The sequence below is a fragment of the Rhea pennata genome, chromosome 7 (assembly GCF_028389875.1).
Source record: "Rhea pennata isolate bPtePen1 chromosome 7, bPtePen1.pri, whole genome shotgun sequence".
In the NCBI taxonomy this organism is placed as follows: Eukaryota; Metazoa; Chordata; class Aves; order Rheiformes; family Rheidae; genus Rhea; species Rhea pennata.
In genome coordinates, this window is record NC_084669.1 from 4,291,567 (window position 1) to 4,307,332 (window position 15,766).

Below are 15,766 nucleotides of genomic sequence, written 5' to 3' on the forward strand. Positions count from 1 at the left end.
CTGTTAGGAGAGCAATACATAAAGGGCTTTCGTCCTCTGCTTGGGTAACACGCAGACCTTGACCAGGTGCAGACACCCGCACGACAGCTTTTGATATGATTAGGACTGCACGCGTTGCATTAATCCCCTATAGAAAGCTGTTTGGGTTGCACGACGGAGGGTACAGGTATGTATCATGTGGGTGGGTGGCTTAATGAGCTGATTGCGTATTTACATATACACATATATTTATGCATCTAAGGTAGGATTCTCTTGACTGAGAAGGAACCTTGTGTTAATTAAGTAGATTTTGGTTTCTTAGTCTATGCTGTCACCCCGGTAAGACGGGGCCCTTGCAGCGTGCAGTGCACGGGGTCTGCAAGGAAGCTAGCACGAAAGTCCCTCCGGCTCGGAAAGGGGCCTGGCCGGCGCAGGGGCCTCCTGCCGCTGGCGCCCGCCCCCCGGCCGCAATTCGGGGTGCTGCTTGCAGCCGGGCTAAGGCTGCCCGGCCGGGGCCGGGGCTCGCGGGGACCGCGGGGACCGCGCGGCCGGGGCCGGGGCGGGGGCCGGGGCCGGGGCCGGGGCCGGGCGACAGCGCGCCGCCTCCCGGGCTGCGCAGCGCGGGCGGCCGCCGGGGGAGCGGCGCCGGGCTCCCTCCCCGCTGCCTGCCTCCCTCCCACCGCCGCCTCCTCCTCCTCCTCCTCCTCCCGCGGGGAACGGGCGGGGGAGGCGGCGCGCAGGGGAGGACGGTGAGCGCCGGGCGCGCCTGCCTCCCGGCCGGGCGGGCAGAGCGGAGCGGGAGGCAGCCGGCGGAGGCAGGTGGGCGCCGGCGGGGAGGCGGCTGCCCGAGTTGGGACTTTGCGGGAAGTTGGGCGGCGGAGCCCGGGCGGGCTGCGGGCGGCGGAGCGCGGGCGGGGGGCTCGCCGCGGGCGGGGGGCTGCGGGCGGCGGGCCGCGGGCGGGCCGCGGGCGGGGGGCTGCGGGCCGCCGGCGAGGGGCTGCGAGCCGCGGGCGGGGGGCTGCGGGCCGCGGGCGGGGGGCTGCGGGCGCAGCGCAGCGCGGCGGGTCGGGGCGGCGGCGGCGGCGGCGGCGGCGGCGGGGGCTGCGCCCGCCCCGACCCGCCGCGCTGGAGGCACTCGCGAGGCCGCTGTGTCGGAGGATGCGTTTGATTCCGACAGCGTGTACACTGTGGATGGACGCTGCCATTCAGCAGCGCATATTTTTAGATGAAGACGGGGGTTTCTTAAACGCGAGCTGCTGGCTGTTAAAAATAGCCTCATGGCATGCGTTCGCTGAGAATGCAGTCAGGGTTCAGTGAGGGGTTATTATGGTTAGAGCATCGTGGCAACAATTCACCAGCTGAACTTTGGTGGTGTCTTTCTTTTCCTTTTTCTTTTTCTTTTTTCTTTTTTTTCCCTTGCTGCTTCATTGTAGTACTACAGCCTGACTCTGCAATGAATTGGCTTTCTCGGTCGCGGCTGGATTTGTAGGTTAATAGGATAGACGGTAATATTTCTAGGAGGGTAGCATCTAAGGAAGTAGCAAACTTTTGGGTGTGGAAAAATATAATTGCACTCTTTTAGTCCGTGCTCTGTGGGCTAAAGATGTCTTCACATTGATTTGAGTTAATAGCAACTGACACACGAATGGTTTCGCTTCTTGAATTGTTAGCTAGCAAAAATCACTATCATATCCTGTGAAACAGCCATGTGATTTTGTAGTTTTTCATCAAAAAAGCAGAGTATTCAGCTGAGAAAGTTACAGGTGGAAATTCAAAGTTCACTGGAAGTATTCCCCAAGAGTAAACATTCGTAAGAGTTTTAAGGTTTGACCAAAAATCCTATGCTTGCATTTGTGTAAATAGATGTCTAACTGAACTGCACTTTGCTTGATACTAACTATGGACTCAGAAAGGGAGATTTCCGTAAATGTGAGGTCACAACATTACATATATACATATATATATATATATATAATCTCTATATATAAAGTGCCTGTGTGGATAATAAATGCATATATATAAATTTTGTGACCTCACATACCTACATGTATGTATTAATATATATATAAACATATAGTATATACCTCTGTGTGTGTACAGTAAATACTATGGAATAGTTTTCTTGAAGCTTTTTTTTTTTTGCTAGTGATCGAGATGTTGCCACATGTCTCTTGCCCTAAGAGCTTCTCTGCTGCTGGTGCCATTTCTCACTCTTGGGCATTAAGTCAAAGCATTCATCTGGCTCTTCACATGCCAAAAGAAAGAAAATCAATTTGAATGCAGAAAAGAAGCAACTACTTGTGTGAAGATGTAGTAGTGAAACTAGCCTTTTTTAAATGCCACTTAAATCGCATGTCTATAAGTGCAGTCAACACTCAGTTCTGAAATTAACAAAATAATTTTATGGTTCAGAAGTTATAGTAGGAAGACAAGTCTCAGAGTGTTTTATTTGAGGGTTTGTAACAGGAACATGTCTAAACAGTGGAGATTTACATGACAAAACACTTAATTCTGCTAATGTAACAAAAGACACTAATGGATTTTATCTTCTTTGCCAAATTAAATGTAGATAAATATATAAATGAGGAAGTTAAAGCAGACTGTCATATTTCAATTATTTCATGTGGTTGAAGTGCAATGATGGAGTTACATAATCCACCAGCGGCAATAGCCAGGATGGGTTTAGTAGGCATAATCAAAGTGATACAAAAGGATACTGTTTATCTTTTAATAGTATTTTATACAACACAACCACTGTGCCGTTCTATCTAGAAGGAGCATAATCTTGCAATGATTTTTTTTATCTCTTCTTATATATATATGTGTGTATATATATGTGTGTGTGTATGTATATATATATATATATATATATAATTTCCTTCAAAATAGTCATAGATATTTACACAGTGGTACTGATTTACTTGTTGGAAAAAGGCTAGTAAGTGTAAAATTAAAGAAAAAAGTATGAGTGCATTTTTGCACTCATGGATGAAATCTTGAAAGTAGCTAGAAGATCACAAGCTGCCTGGACAGACTGAGCACAGGTACGTGGAAAGCGCCCAGCTTTTCCCGAGCCGTTTCCGTACTGCCTGGCGGGTCCTCCTCTGCCTCTCCATCGCTGCAAGCACCTCGCAACAGTCCCGAAGCTTTTGGGAGCGACGCTGGTGATGACTTTTTTCTTTCTGCTCTGATATTAATAGGCAACCAGCGGTGGGGATGCTGTGCCAGCCAGGTGGTTCACAGATTACGTTTGTAGCCGTTGTGATTTCAGTGCTCGTTGCACGTGTTTCTTGAAGTCGGGCAGCAATCCAGGACTGAAATACCCAAGTATTTGTTTATATTTAAGATCACTTTGCTGAGTAGAGGACAGCAAACTCTTCCGAAGTTCGCAGGGTGTTACTAAACGTGACGCTACCACCCCCAGCCCCAAACAAGGATTTCTTAGCACCCTCTCCGTGCCGACCGGGGGCGGACGGAGCCTCCTCGCTGCTGAAGAGCCGCCCGTCGCTGCGCGCTTCCCCGCGGGCTCGCAGGAGCGGCACTTTGGAAAGCCTCTTGGGATCGCAGTCTGCGTTTTTGAGGTTGCTCAGGTACGCTTTCTCCAGAGATAAGCTAGCAGCAGAGGCCCGATGTTGCCTAAACGACCTGTTGATTTTGGAAGCCAGAACATGCAACTGTGGTGGTCTTTTGCTCCGGGTACGGCTCTCGGCAGAGGAGAAGCAAGCCTCCGACGGGTGCCGAGGTACCCCCCCACCCCCGAGTCTAAGTTAACCTTGCGGTTGCTTAAAGCCTGTACGTCCTGCAGCTCCGAGGAAATGTGCCGTTTAGTCGTTCAGAGGTGCTCCGGGGTCTCTCCGTTTATACGGTGGTTTCACCCCGGTCCCGCAGGTCGCTGCTGGGTCTCTCCCTTCAGGCGGTGGCTTGCGGGCACGGGCCTGGCCGGTGGTGGAGGGGTCGGGAGCAGCGCGGTCCCTGCAATTTCGTGCCGGGGTGGAAGGGAGAAGGTCTGTCTAGGCTTAGACGTGTGTTTCGTTAGGCCGGCTCTGCGTGTGAAGCCGGCTGCCGTGCGCGGTGCAGTGCCGGTTCTGCGCGGTGCGGATCTGCACCCAGGTAGCAAGGTGGTAAAACTGACGCTTGTCGTTTGCTTCGTGCTTTCTGGCGTGGAGAGGTGTATTTCACAGAGGTGCTTTACCCTGTACGAAACCGTGGTGTTCAGCCTGGGTGAACGTACCATAAAATTAGAAAAGCTGATGAGATTGAAGTGTGCAAGTGTCAGTGTATGGGCAGGCCTGGTAACTGCTCAGGACAGCGGGGAGTACGGACGTAAGGGCCTTCCCTTCAAATAGTGGTGGCCATAGTGCTGCAAATTATGTTTGACTAGGAAGGACTGGGAGAGCAAGCAGGAGTGACGAAACTGTGCAAGGGCCATAGCTGTACAGTAAGACAACAAGCAGATAGAAGTGCTTTTAAAAAATGCAAACTTCCATAGGATATATAGGTAATGAAGACTTACCTGCAGCCTCGGGGGAAGGAGTAGCATGCGAGGAGCGCTCGGAAAGGGGACAGCACATTAGATGCGAGTTTGCAATACTTAGATTGCAAATGATTTCAGGATGTTTTCAGATGACGATGATAACGTAAGGACATTTTGTGCTCCACGTGTCCGGTTAAAATTCAGATTTTGGAGCAATGTGGGAGAAAGCACTTAATTAAAGTACTTTAGTTCTGGCACCACATTAGTAGTAAAATACCAACAAATAGGAGAGACTCCAAGAAAGGAATGAAAAAAAAATCCCCCAGGAGTCTGGAAGATTTCATACATGATTTGAGGAAAATGTCAGAACTCAGTGTTAACCTTGCTGTGCCTGAGTTAGGATATAATGGCCTATGAATACCAGAATTTATTAATCCACGGAAGGAGGAGTAATCCGTTTGACTGGTACCTTATGTGTAAAGCTAGAAATGTGAGGAAAGTGAGAGGGATGGTTTAACAGAATATTAGGAGACTATGGCATGGAACGAGGTGTGTTTGTCCGGTGTGCCAGCTCTTCCCAGGGATGCTACATCCCCTGAAAATCCTTTAGAAGCTCTTAGAAACAACACTCTTTGGCAAGGCCATCAAGTCAGTTATCTAATACTGCTTCCCAGCCTCTTGGATTTTAGCTGATTTGTCTTCTGAGTTACATAGACAAGGCTTGCCTTAAATGCGTGAAATAGAGTGAACGTGGGAGCCATTTCGAGGCTTTTCCGGGAGCGGGGCGAGCAGGCTGCGGGTCGCCAGCCTGCCGTTCGGGAGTAGGGACTCTCCGCTTCGTGGCTCTCTAGAGCTGTAGCCTGGGAAAACGCCGCGAAATCCGGATCGTAACCTTCTGTCCGTGGCAAATGCAGCGGCCGGTTAAAGTGATTAAGTCGCGCTGGGTAAAACGTGCCGTGCGCTGGAGGCTACGAGCAGCGGTTACGGCGTGGGGTACGCGGCGGCGTGCTCTCATTTAGAAAGGCGAAACACCCCCAGTCTCGAGCACGTCAGCGTGGCGTGTCACTGCTTTGGGCTGTGGGCGACGCGTAGGAGCCGTTCATAATGTAAATAATTTAGATGAAAAATTTCATAAATTATAGAACTACGAAAACAATATCTTGGATTGAGGATTAACTTGCCCGAGGAACAGATAAGGATAAATCAGCAGGAAGCTGCTACCAATCTTGACATTTAGTATTAGAATTACTCTGCAAAGCTATTTATGTCAAGAAATGAGAAGCGCGGGGTGAATTGGACAGGGCGATGGGAACCCAAGCTGATGCTGCCTCATTATAGGAAAGAAAAATTGATTTGTCTAATGTAAGGGTGTTTTAAATACTTTGAGTTTAACTCTTCAGAGAAGATTTTTGAGCATTGCTAAGCAGAGCAGAAAAATTAAAAATGCGCAGGATAGTAAAATGGAATATATATTGATATCTGTGAAAATCAATCCCACGTGGATTTCTCTTGTGTTAGGGCAGGTCAAGAGCAACTCCGGTCTGGGTTTTCCTCGATGTAATTGGGATCAGAACCTCGCTTTTGCACCTCTCCTTAAAATTGCGGGCACTGAAAATGTTTTCCGAATGAAAATGGGCGAAAGGTGCCTCTTCTTCCGACATTGCAAGCTTTGGTCCAGCACCTCAAGTGACTTGTCGTACAAAGGAGGACTTCGCTCTGTATCCACCCAGTCAAGCTATTGCTCGAAATGCAGTTTTGGGGCAGTTTTGGTAGAGTTAAGCTGCGCTATAAATGTGAACAAGATGTGTGGCTGTGGTGGTAAGGCAGTTAAACCTAAGCAGCAATCTGCTGTAACTCTGCAGTATTTTTAACGCTGCTAGATCTTGATAATGTGTAGCTTGTAGCTTAAGGCTTTACCGCTTCCTTTTATTAATCAGATTTCAGTAATTCTTTGGGTGAAATATCTCTCTTAGATGTTTCTAAATCATTTGCTGCTTGTTTCTGCACATAGCTTTTAAAATGTAGTATTCTTGGTTTTGTGCGTGTGCATGTGTGTGTATTGTGTATAGTATTTGAGGTCACAGTCACAATGTTGTAATAACTCATTTTGGTGTAGTAGAGTGGAATGCATAAAAACCATCTGCTGAGTTTTGATATATGTATTTTTAATGGTACCCATGAAATGGACATAATAATTCTATCTGATCTTCTAGGTTTTTATCTTGCTTTACTAGTACATTGGATAATAAACGAAGAAAGCGCTTGAAAATGTACTGTGAAAATACAAGTAACTGTATAACTGTCAACAATTAGTTTTGTTGCATTCTTCTATTTTCTGGGTGCATTGCTAATGTAATCTTCTAAGGCTTTTTCAGTATTAGAAAATAAAGTGAAACTTAAAGACAATTCGTGTTTGAATGTTGAAAATATCTCCCTGGTATTGAAACAAGAATCTTCCAAATGTTATTACTAAAAATTGTTAAGTTGTAGTATTTTAATAACCTTTATATAACTGTATAACTGTAAAGATTACAAATAATTGTGAAATATCAAATATCATGAAGTTGCATTTAGCAATAAATTGCGGGCTTTCAAATTAGGCGCTGTAAAGGCTGTGCTCACTCCAGACAGCAGGTCTCAGGATGAACTTCATAACAGGCAGTGAAAAGTCTTCCTGCTGAATTTGGCGTGCTAGGATTTAAAAACCGTTGAAGAGGGATCTTAAAAAGCCTTCTTGTGGGTGCGGCGGAGGTCACGCAGCGAGAGCTTTCGGTGGTCTCGGCGGACGGCGGGGTGCGGAAAGGGAAGAACAGTCCTGTTTGAAGTAACACGTCAGGAGTTACGTTAGCCCAAAGGTCCGTTTTTCTGAGTACCTGTGTGCCCATTTTGAGGCTAAGGGAAGCTGAATATGCAGGGGGTCATTCCTGAGAAGGGTATTTAGGCCTTAAGAGTGATGAAACCCCCAAGGCTTAACTCTTTATTTACATAAAGTCTTGCATTAAAACATTGTAGGAGTCTGGACAGTCTTCAGTATAAAGTGCAGCATGTTTCAGTGACGTTTGTAGTGTTGTCTTTCTGGCATCAGGGATCTTCATGCAGCAATTGAATAAGAGGAAGGAATTAATTTTATTGTGTGATGTCAAACTGCAAATGAAGTTCCTCCTCGCACATCCTTCGAAGAACACTCAATGGCTTTGGGCTCGCCTGCCATCCGCCTTATTTCCCAGGGATATTTTTGAACTTCCTCTGCTGATAAATACTTAGAGTCTGTTTATATTTCATCTACCTTCTCCTAGATAATACTTACAGATTTTTCCCCTAAACATTTGTTACTGAAAGAATTGGTATTACGAGCCTTAAACTTGCTGTGCTAGAAATTTTGTAGTTTTAGCCTTAGCTGACCATATGTGTGTTAATTATCAGAGAGGCTTCTTGCCTGTCACCAGGATGCTGGCAAGCTCCGTATGAAAGTCACAGCATCTTTTTTTTAATTAAAACTCTCCTAAAGAAATACAACTTGGAGAAAACTGATTTGATATTAATTAATTTAAGGAATTCCTTTTCAAAGGTCTTTGTGGGATTTTCTTGCAGCATTGGCCTGTATGATTTTCGCTGGAGCTGCTTGGCTAAATCTTAGTGATGTTGTGCTCTGCTGAATTGTAGTTGTCTTTTTTTTCCCTGATGTGCATGTGACAATCCCACTTTAATTAGGTAGGAGAAGTTTTCACCTTTCCCAGGCATCATGGTGCCTAAGAGTCACAGAAACATCTATGTCAAAATAAATGAAGAAAACCTCCCCAAAGCTCTACTAAGAAGCAGTAAACTTAAAAAAAATAACCACAGAATCAGTTACTAGCATTGCAATGACTTGTCTGCTTACGTTCCAGCATTTAGCCACCAGATGTCCGTTCTTTTGTGCACTACTGTGTTGGGGAAACATAAACCGTTGGTACATACAGGATAAAAAATAGTAACGTGAGGTGTGGGGCACTGTTGCTGTTTGTCGTCATGATTAATAACCACCTTCTCTCTGTGTCTCGCAGATAAGACAGGTTTGTATTTGATATGAATCTTAGATGTCAGCAGTAACATTTTGCAATTCAGTCTGTAAAAAGTAATTAATAGGCTTATTAAATTCTCAAATGGGTGAAAGCACAGTTTATGGAAAGGACACTTTTATTGTTATGAACTGCGGAAGCGCTAGAGATACTTTAAGCAGTGGCTTAAATGTAGCTTAAATGTATATTCATCTTCAGCTAAGGTTAAAAGCAGTGAGGTGGGTCAAAAAGTACTGGAGGTCGGAAAGCAAGGTGGAAGTATGTGTAGAGAGGGGAAGGCCCACTTCTAAATTTAGGAAATGGCGTTCACTTATAGAATTGTGCCATTCGTCCTCATTTTTTAAATTCTTCAAAGAAAAATGTAACTAAAGATAGGTAGGTGGATGGGGTTATAGCTCGAATGTGGAAAAAGAACACCTGGGACCCAGTCTGAAACTGTTTTTCCCAATCCCAAAGAGGACAAGTGATCTCAGGGAGCAGACCGAGGCCACGCAGCGAGAGCCAGCGGCTCATGATCTGCCCCTTGCTGCTCAAGGAAGGTTTTCCCTCCCGTTACCAGAGATGCTAAGTTGACAGATGGGGCGGCGGGGACTCTGTCCTTTAATGGTTCCTGGGGTGAATTCAGGTGCCGTATCGCCTGCCGCAGAGGATTATTTAGAAACTGGATTGCTAGTGGCTTTCTTGGTATGACGCATATCCAGATTTTGGTCCCAAGTCCCTCAAGTCCCAGGTTTCTGGTTGGCGACTTAGGAGATCTGTATTTTCCTTGTGTGGTTTTATTTTGATTTGCTTTTGTTATCAAAATCCAGTTTTTAACACTGAGCCATGCAGTGAAGTATTTTATCAGCATATAATTTGTTTTTTCACTTAATGAGAAGAACTGTGAAATGATTTGAGTTAATAGATTATTCCAAAACTGTGAAGGTGCTTGCTTTGATTATAAATGTTTTGGGTCCTGAAAACATTTTTCAGGATTTAAACTTGCCAGAAAGTTACAAGTTAGAGAGCTTTTCCATGTGAATAAACAGCGGTGAGACTGTCGTAGTCCTTTTAAGAGCATACCGGAGGAGAACTGGAAGAAAAATGATGTTGGCAAAGGCTGGGGGCTTTCCACGGGGAAAGCACCGAAAAAAGTTACTGATTTTAAAAGAAATCAACCAAATTGGCTGTCAGCCTCAATACCACGCTCACATGAGAGGCCCTCGTGTCCGGGTCAAATCGGCGCTGCAGCTGAGCTGCCTTGCAATCTGTTTGGTACCTTATTGCACCAAAGTTCTCTCTCTTTTTGTTTTTCACTCCTTCAAGAAAATGTTTCTAGTGACCTTAAGAAACTCTATTTGAATAAAATTGCAAAGCTTTATTTATTTATTTTTGTGCAATTTTCTGAAGGACTCCCACGATTGGTTTTGGTGAGGGTTTCTTAGCAGCATACTTGAGGGTGAAAAGCATTAAAGGAAATTTAGTACTTAACTAAGTTGTACAATACCCTATTTCTGAAACCACAAAGCTCCTTTTGTTGCCCATTAAAAATAGGAATAGCTCAATAGTATTATTCATAGAATAAGTCAACCTGGGATCCATTTTTCACATTTCTTTGTACTTGCAAGGCACTTACTAAAGCACAGGACATCCGCAGAACCGCAGTTTGATTCATCAGCTGGCCAATTCTGGAGACTGCTGTCCTGCTGACAAATATTTTATAACAGAATCATTGTTCTGTACCATTATCTGCATAAAACATGTATGTTTATTGTTGTTTTGCAGTATGTGGGTGTCACTTCTATGAGAAGCAATCACTGCTTTCCTAGAGTGCTGGTTTTGTCACTTACTGATGATGTTTTTAGGTGTTTTTTTAGCATTATTTTTTATATTAGTATAGCTGCGCTTAGAAGCCATAAGTGGGCTTGGAAGCCATATCTCCTAGCCTTAAGACACATTATTAAGCTTTTATTTTGGCATTGTCCCTGCTGCAGACCTATATTAAGGAATTCATAGTTTACTTCACATAAGGAACGATCCTCTCCAAATGCATCGGTATGCCCTTGATGCCATCTCAGTCTTCTGAGTGTCTGAAGGCCTTGAACACATTAAGAGGCAAAACCAAGTTATTACATTAGTCTCATGAAGTCAAAGATTCATGTCTTTGGCTCGAGGTAGAATAAATGATATTGGCAACAGAGAAATATAAGAGATGGAGATGCATTTCAATACTTAGGAGCATTTTTGCTGGGGATGGTTTTTGATTAGATGCATTAATCCTTGCGAAGTATTTTGTAGGGCATTTCCTGGAGGTGCCTCAGTAGCTCTCTATAATGTTAGCATTCTATCTCAAATTTTCTGTCATTAGAAACTAAGCTTTTTGGTTTATCATCAATAGTCATAAATCTGCCCTTGGAAAGCTGGCTGCTAACTGTAGCCTAATTTGTGTCACTTTAGGTTTCTTCTGTGCATTGTTTCAGGAAGTGGAGTGACAGCTCCAGAAGTGGCATGTATCTGACTTCAGCCACTATATCCTACTAGAAGGGACTAGCTCTTCTTGTCTAGAACCAAGTTACGTATCAATAAGCACAATCATTTGAAAACAAAACCTCATTGCATCTCCCCTGCTCACTTCTGAGCTGTGCCTCGCCACCCTGGGACATGCTGTGGTTCCAGCAAGGAGAAGACATCCTGCATGGGCAGAGCGTTGGAGAGCAGCTGCCCTGCCATCTACACAAAACTCTCCCTCTGCAAACCTCTTTGGAGAATGTATGTCCCCTGGATGAGGGAGAGGGGGGTCCTGGCCCCAGCCCTCCCTGGGCACTCACCAGGTGGTCATCATGCCAGGGTGAATATGGGTCACCTTGTGCGTTTGGCTCACATGTGGGAACTCCGTCAAGTGGGATGTTTTTTCAGCTGCTCAATACAAAGCTTGAAAAGGTGAGATTTGAGCCCTCTGCAGTTTACGTGCAGGAAGAGCAGAAGGTTACTTAGAGGCATTCTCTGTTTTTCATGCAACAGAAGCCGAGTAATATCTACACTGGGAAAAAAAATAAAACTATTAGCTTGCCACCGAGCCGCAAATAGAGACTGTCTAGTTTGCTGTGCTAAATGGTGCCTGTACATTGCAGAAGAGACAGCGTGTGAGACAGCACGTGCCAACTTTCTCTTGGTGCATTCATCATCGTGCAGAGTCTTTGGGTTTATTTTCTGTGTTTTCTTTCCACGAAAATTGTGTAGAGAATGTTCTGAGATTTTTATCTTGTTTGTTTGCAGGCTATAGTCTGGCTAAGCACGGCATAAAGCGTGCATGGGTATCTGCAGCTGGGATCTTTCCAAGGGAAAAACAACTTCACTGAGACTGAACTCAGGCAAAGTCTGTAGGAAATGCACCGTCAAGTCCAGGGAGTCAGTGATCCAGTGCTGAGGAACAGATTTATCTTATTATTACTGTTCTGGATATTCAAGTATTTCTTTACCGGTTGTTGGTCAGTCCCAAGCACAGCATGACTTTTCTTTCTTATTACTGTTGTAAAGTGAGGTCTTAGTGCAGTTATGAGATTATTGGGCTAGATCTTATCGTGTTACAGAAGTTTGATCACAAACTGGGGTTCTTGGGAGGCTGGCGAAAGAACGGAGCATGCTCTATTATTTCATGTAATAGTGCAAATCAGTAAATGAAGAATTCAAAATTTCTTCGGAAGTTTTTGGTACAAGTGTTGTTTTTTTAGCTGTGATGATCTAAAGATATGAGAGAGGATGATAACGAGTGTTTAATCCATTATGAAAGAGCATTAGGCTCCTTATCAAGTAAGTGCTCGGCATATAAAACTATGTATTATTAGCAACAGAAAAACAAAAGCGTAGCCATGCAGAAACCTCTTCAGAGTGATAGTATCTTGTAAGCTGGTTAGGAAAGATTTATTGCATTTCTGTGTAGTTGAAAAGCAGATGACAAGGATGAATAGTACAGTCTAAGCCTTAGATTAAATACTTAAGAGAGTAGACGACTTCAGAAAGAAATGTTGCTTGATTTATGCAGAATAAACACTTTTTTTCTAAGATGCTGAAAGCCATATATTCCATCAGAAAGGGTTGGCTTCATTAGATGTAGCTAGAGGTTACCTGCAGGAATTTTATCTGCTGATACTGTACCACTCTTACAGGAGGTAACCAATCCACGTTTTTTTAAGGAACACCTGGGCCTTTCTGGGTTCTCCACTCCGTGAACTCCTGGTCTCCTGCCCTGCTTTGGAAGCAGTGTGTAGTCTCTTGATATATTAGCGGGCTCGACTTTATCTGCTGTGTTGTAATTTAAAGAATTTAAGTTGTTGAACATTTACAAAAGTTATTGCTAAGTTTGGAACCACATTTTTTTTTTAAGTATCAAAACAGAACCACGGTTGTGATTTGGCATCAATGAATAGTTTTTGTTGACTAATTTTTGTTTGAATTTACAAGAAACTTTAATGACAGACTCTAATACTCAAACAGTTTGTCTTTTCAGGAAGCAGCTGTGTATGTTTCCTTTCACCCACTCAGCAGGAGATGAAAGATGAAATGCCCTATTCATGCAAAAGTACTTGCACAGTACTTACGTACAGATGAGATACATTTTTCCATCCATTTTAATGCACATCTCGTGGAGAAGGTAGCATACATGAGTCATAATGAAAAATTTTGGATGGTGGACGTAAGATAGCAAAGTTTTTTAAGAAAATTCAATTTAGATGTGGAGGAAAATCTCTTTTCAGTCACTAAAAATCAGGTGAACAGCTGTCAGCTTATACGTGGCTCTAGAATTGTTACACTAATATTGTGTTTAAAGCAATATTAAGTATCGCATTGACTGATCCCCTTCAGAAAGACTGCTTGTTTATTGAAGCATGAAAGTATATCAAATGAATTCTAGCTGCTACCATTTTGTTGTGTTATTGCATGCAAAAATATTTTACCAAACCGTAGGATAAACAGGCACTGAAGTCATTAAGTTTTGCATATTCTATTTATTCATTATAATAGTATTCATCCTTCAAAAACATCCTTAAGTTAGCAGCTGATCTTCCAAACCCACGAGATTTAGCAGTTTGTACTGTATGTATATCATCTGCGCAGAGGCAGAAAGTATTAGATTTCAGATGGTGGGAAGAATATGTTTCTCACTTTAAATCAGCTAGAGGTAGCAGCTGCTAAAATCTAGTGAAATCAAATGTGTAAAAAGAACAAGATGGTAATCAGAGTAACATAGCTGTTGATGCCCACTGTTTTGTAGCAAGCCAAAGCTGAAAATGCTTGGCAAGACAACTGGCAATACGCTTGCACCATTTTTTCTCCCATGTGCTGGTTCTGGACCAGTAGCCAATGCAAAAGGCAAAGACCCATGCTTAGAATAACTCTTCAGCACTGGAGGCTGTCTTCCTGCAAATTCAACTCTGTTCCACTAGCTCTGCATCTCTTCTTAGAATAAGAATCAGCTGGCACCCTAAATGCAAGAATTATTTTTCTCCAGCACAGTGACCTTGTGGTGTTCATCTTGCCTAACCTTAGAAGTGTAGGTGGTGGATGCCTAGATTTGAGGTAGTCACGCTGTTCTCACTATGTAGCCAACATGGAGAAATGTGCACTCCAAGGGCACAGTTCATGTCTAGAGTGGCTACATTAGGATGGCTACTCACTGTTGTCCAGTGTAGCGTGGCAAGCAGATCTCTGGCATCTGTTTCTGGACAGGTAAACTTCAGCTCTTCTGACTTCTGGATTTCTTAGGTGGATCTTTATGGCTGATTTTCAGCTCAAAGACAAATTTCTCATCATCCTTTTGCAAAAACAGCACTATGGAAAAGGGCAAATGGATCCTCAAAATAGTGCTAGCCTGGGGAGTCAAGCAATATTTTAATATCCTGCCATCCAATTAAAATATTAGAATCTGCTAGATGAAATTTAGATAGCTTTGTTTGAGCATACCTGGGAGACCTGAAGGCAGGTTTCTGGGTGAGCTCTGATTGGTGCAGGCAGATACAAACAACGTTATTTGAGAATTAACCTGCAGAAGCAATGTGCTACTTAAAAAAATATGCTAATTCAAAGAAGTTGAAGGTTTTCAAGGATGAATTGGATAAACCCCTGAGCAACCTGGTCTAATGCCACCACTGACCCTGCTTTGAGCTGGAGGTGGGAGTGGACACCTCCTGGGGTCCCTTCCATCCTCAATTGCCCTATTATTGTTCAGAAACACTGTTTTCTCCCAAAAGAAGCCTGGCAAGGGTTTCCCAAGCAGACAAGTGGGCTCAGAGGACCTGTAATCACTACATCCTTTGAGGTTCCCCCAGCCCATGCTGAATGTGGTGCTCGGCTGCAGATTTGGAGGACGAGCAAGATAGGCAGGTTGCTTTGGTGCAGATCTAACCACACAGAGCAAGTTCCCTGCCTTCAGAGAAAGCTTGTGGTCCTCACCAAGCCAAGCTTTGCACGAAGGGGAGACTGTATCTCCTTTGAATGAGTTGCTCCAGAAGGGCTGTTTCAGTGAATTACTGCAGTATCTGTCCAGAGGCTCAAACAGTGAAGGAGACGGTGAAGGCTGGAAGCAAAGCAGGACACGCAGCTGTCAGATGAAAATGCATAATGAAAAATAGTCTGCATTTGATAAGTGAACGCTGTCAATACTAGACCAATTCTTTGCCTCTGGAGTTTTCTCAAGGTAAGTACTTATTTATTTTTGATTACAGCATGACTGCAGGGCATATGGGAGCTATATTTATATACGATAGTCTTTCCCACCTGCCAGCCCCCAAATCCCATGGATTTTGTTGATTTAAAATATCCGGAGTGGAAGCACTTCATAACAGAGTCAGCCTTCATGGTTCGTGACACTCTCTCTCCCCGTTGCGTTAGTCCTTTTAACAGCAGTTTTGTACATTTGTGGCTTGGAAGTGTCATGTATTCCTTAAGAGAGCATATAGAAAAGAATTTCTATTACTGTAAAGTAATGTGGTGCCCTGTGTTGGTAATTAAACTTCAGTGACTGTTTGATCTTTTTAAAAAAGTAATAATAAAAAAAAAAAAAAAAAGATTGTGGCAAGGCTGGTTTTATCCCTTCTACTGTCTGTGCTAGCAGCTGCATTTTGGATCGTCCCTTTACCTTTACTGGAAACTGTTCAGTGTGTTTCCTCTTGCTACATACAAAAAAAAAGCAAATTCAGCTTAAAGAATATTAAATCTTTCAATGTGGGAATTTACCTTCTATAGCTGTTTTTATCTGTAATTTCTGACTTTATTCTGA

General features: G+C 43.8%; 1 protein-coding gene across 1 annotated transcript in view; it reads left to right on the top strand.

Annotated features, from left to right (window-relative positions):
- The first annotated feature begins 695 nt into the window (after positions 1–695).
- Positions 696–15,766, top strand: part of CHST15 (carbohydrate sulfotransferase 15) — a 40,700-nt gene continuing 25,629 nt past the window's right edge. Inside the window, exon 1 of the mRNA XM_062579948.1 lies at positions 696–798. The gene's annotated coding sequence lies outside the window, so the exon portion shown is untranslated. The remainder of the gene's footprint in view (positions 799–15,766) is intronic.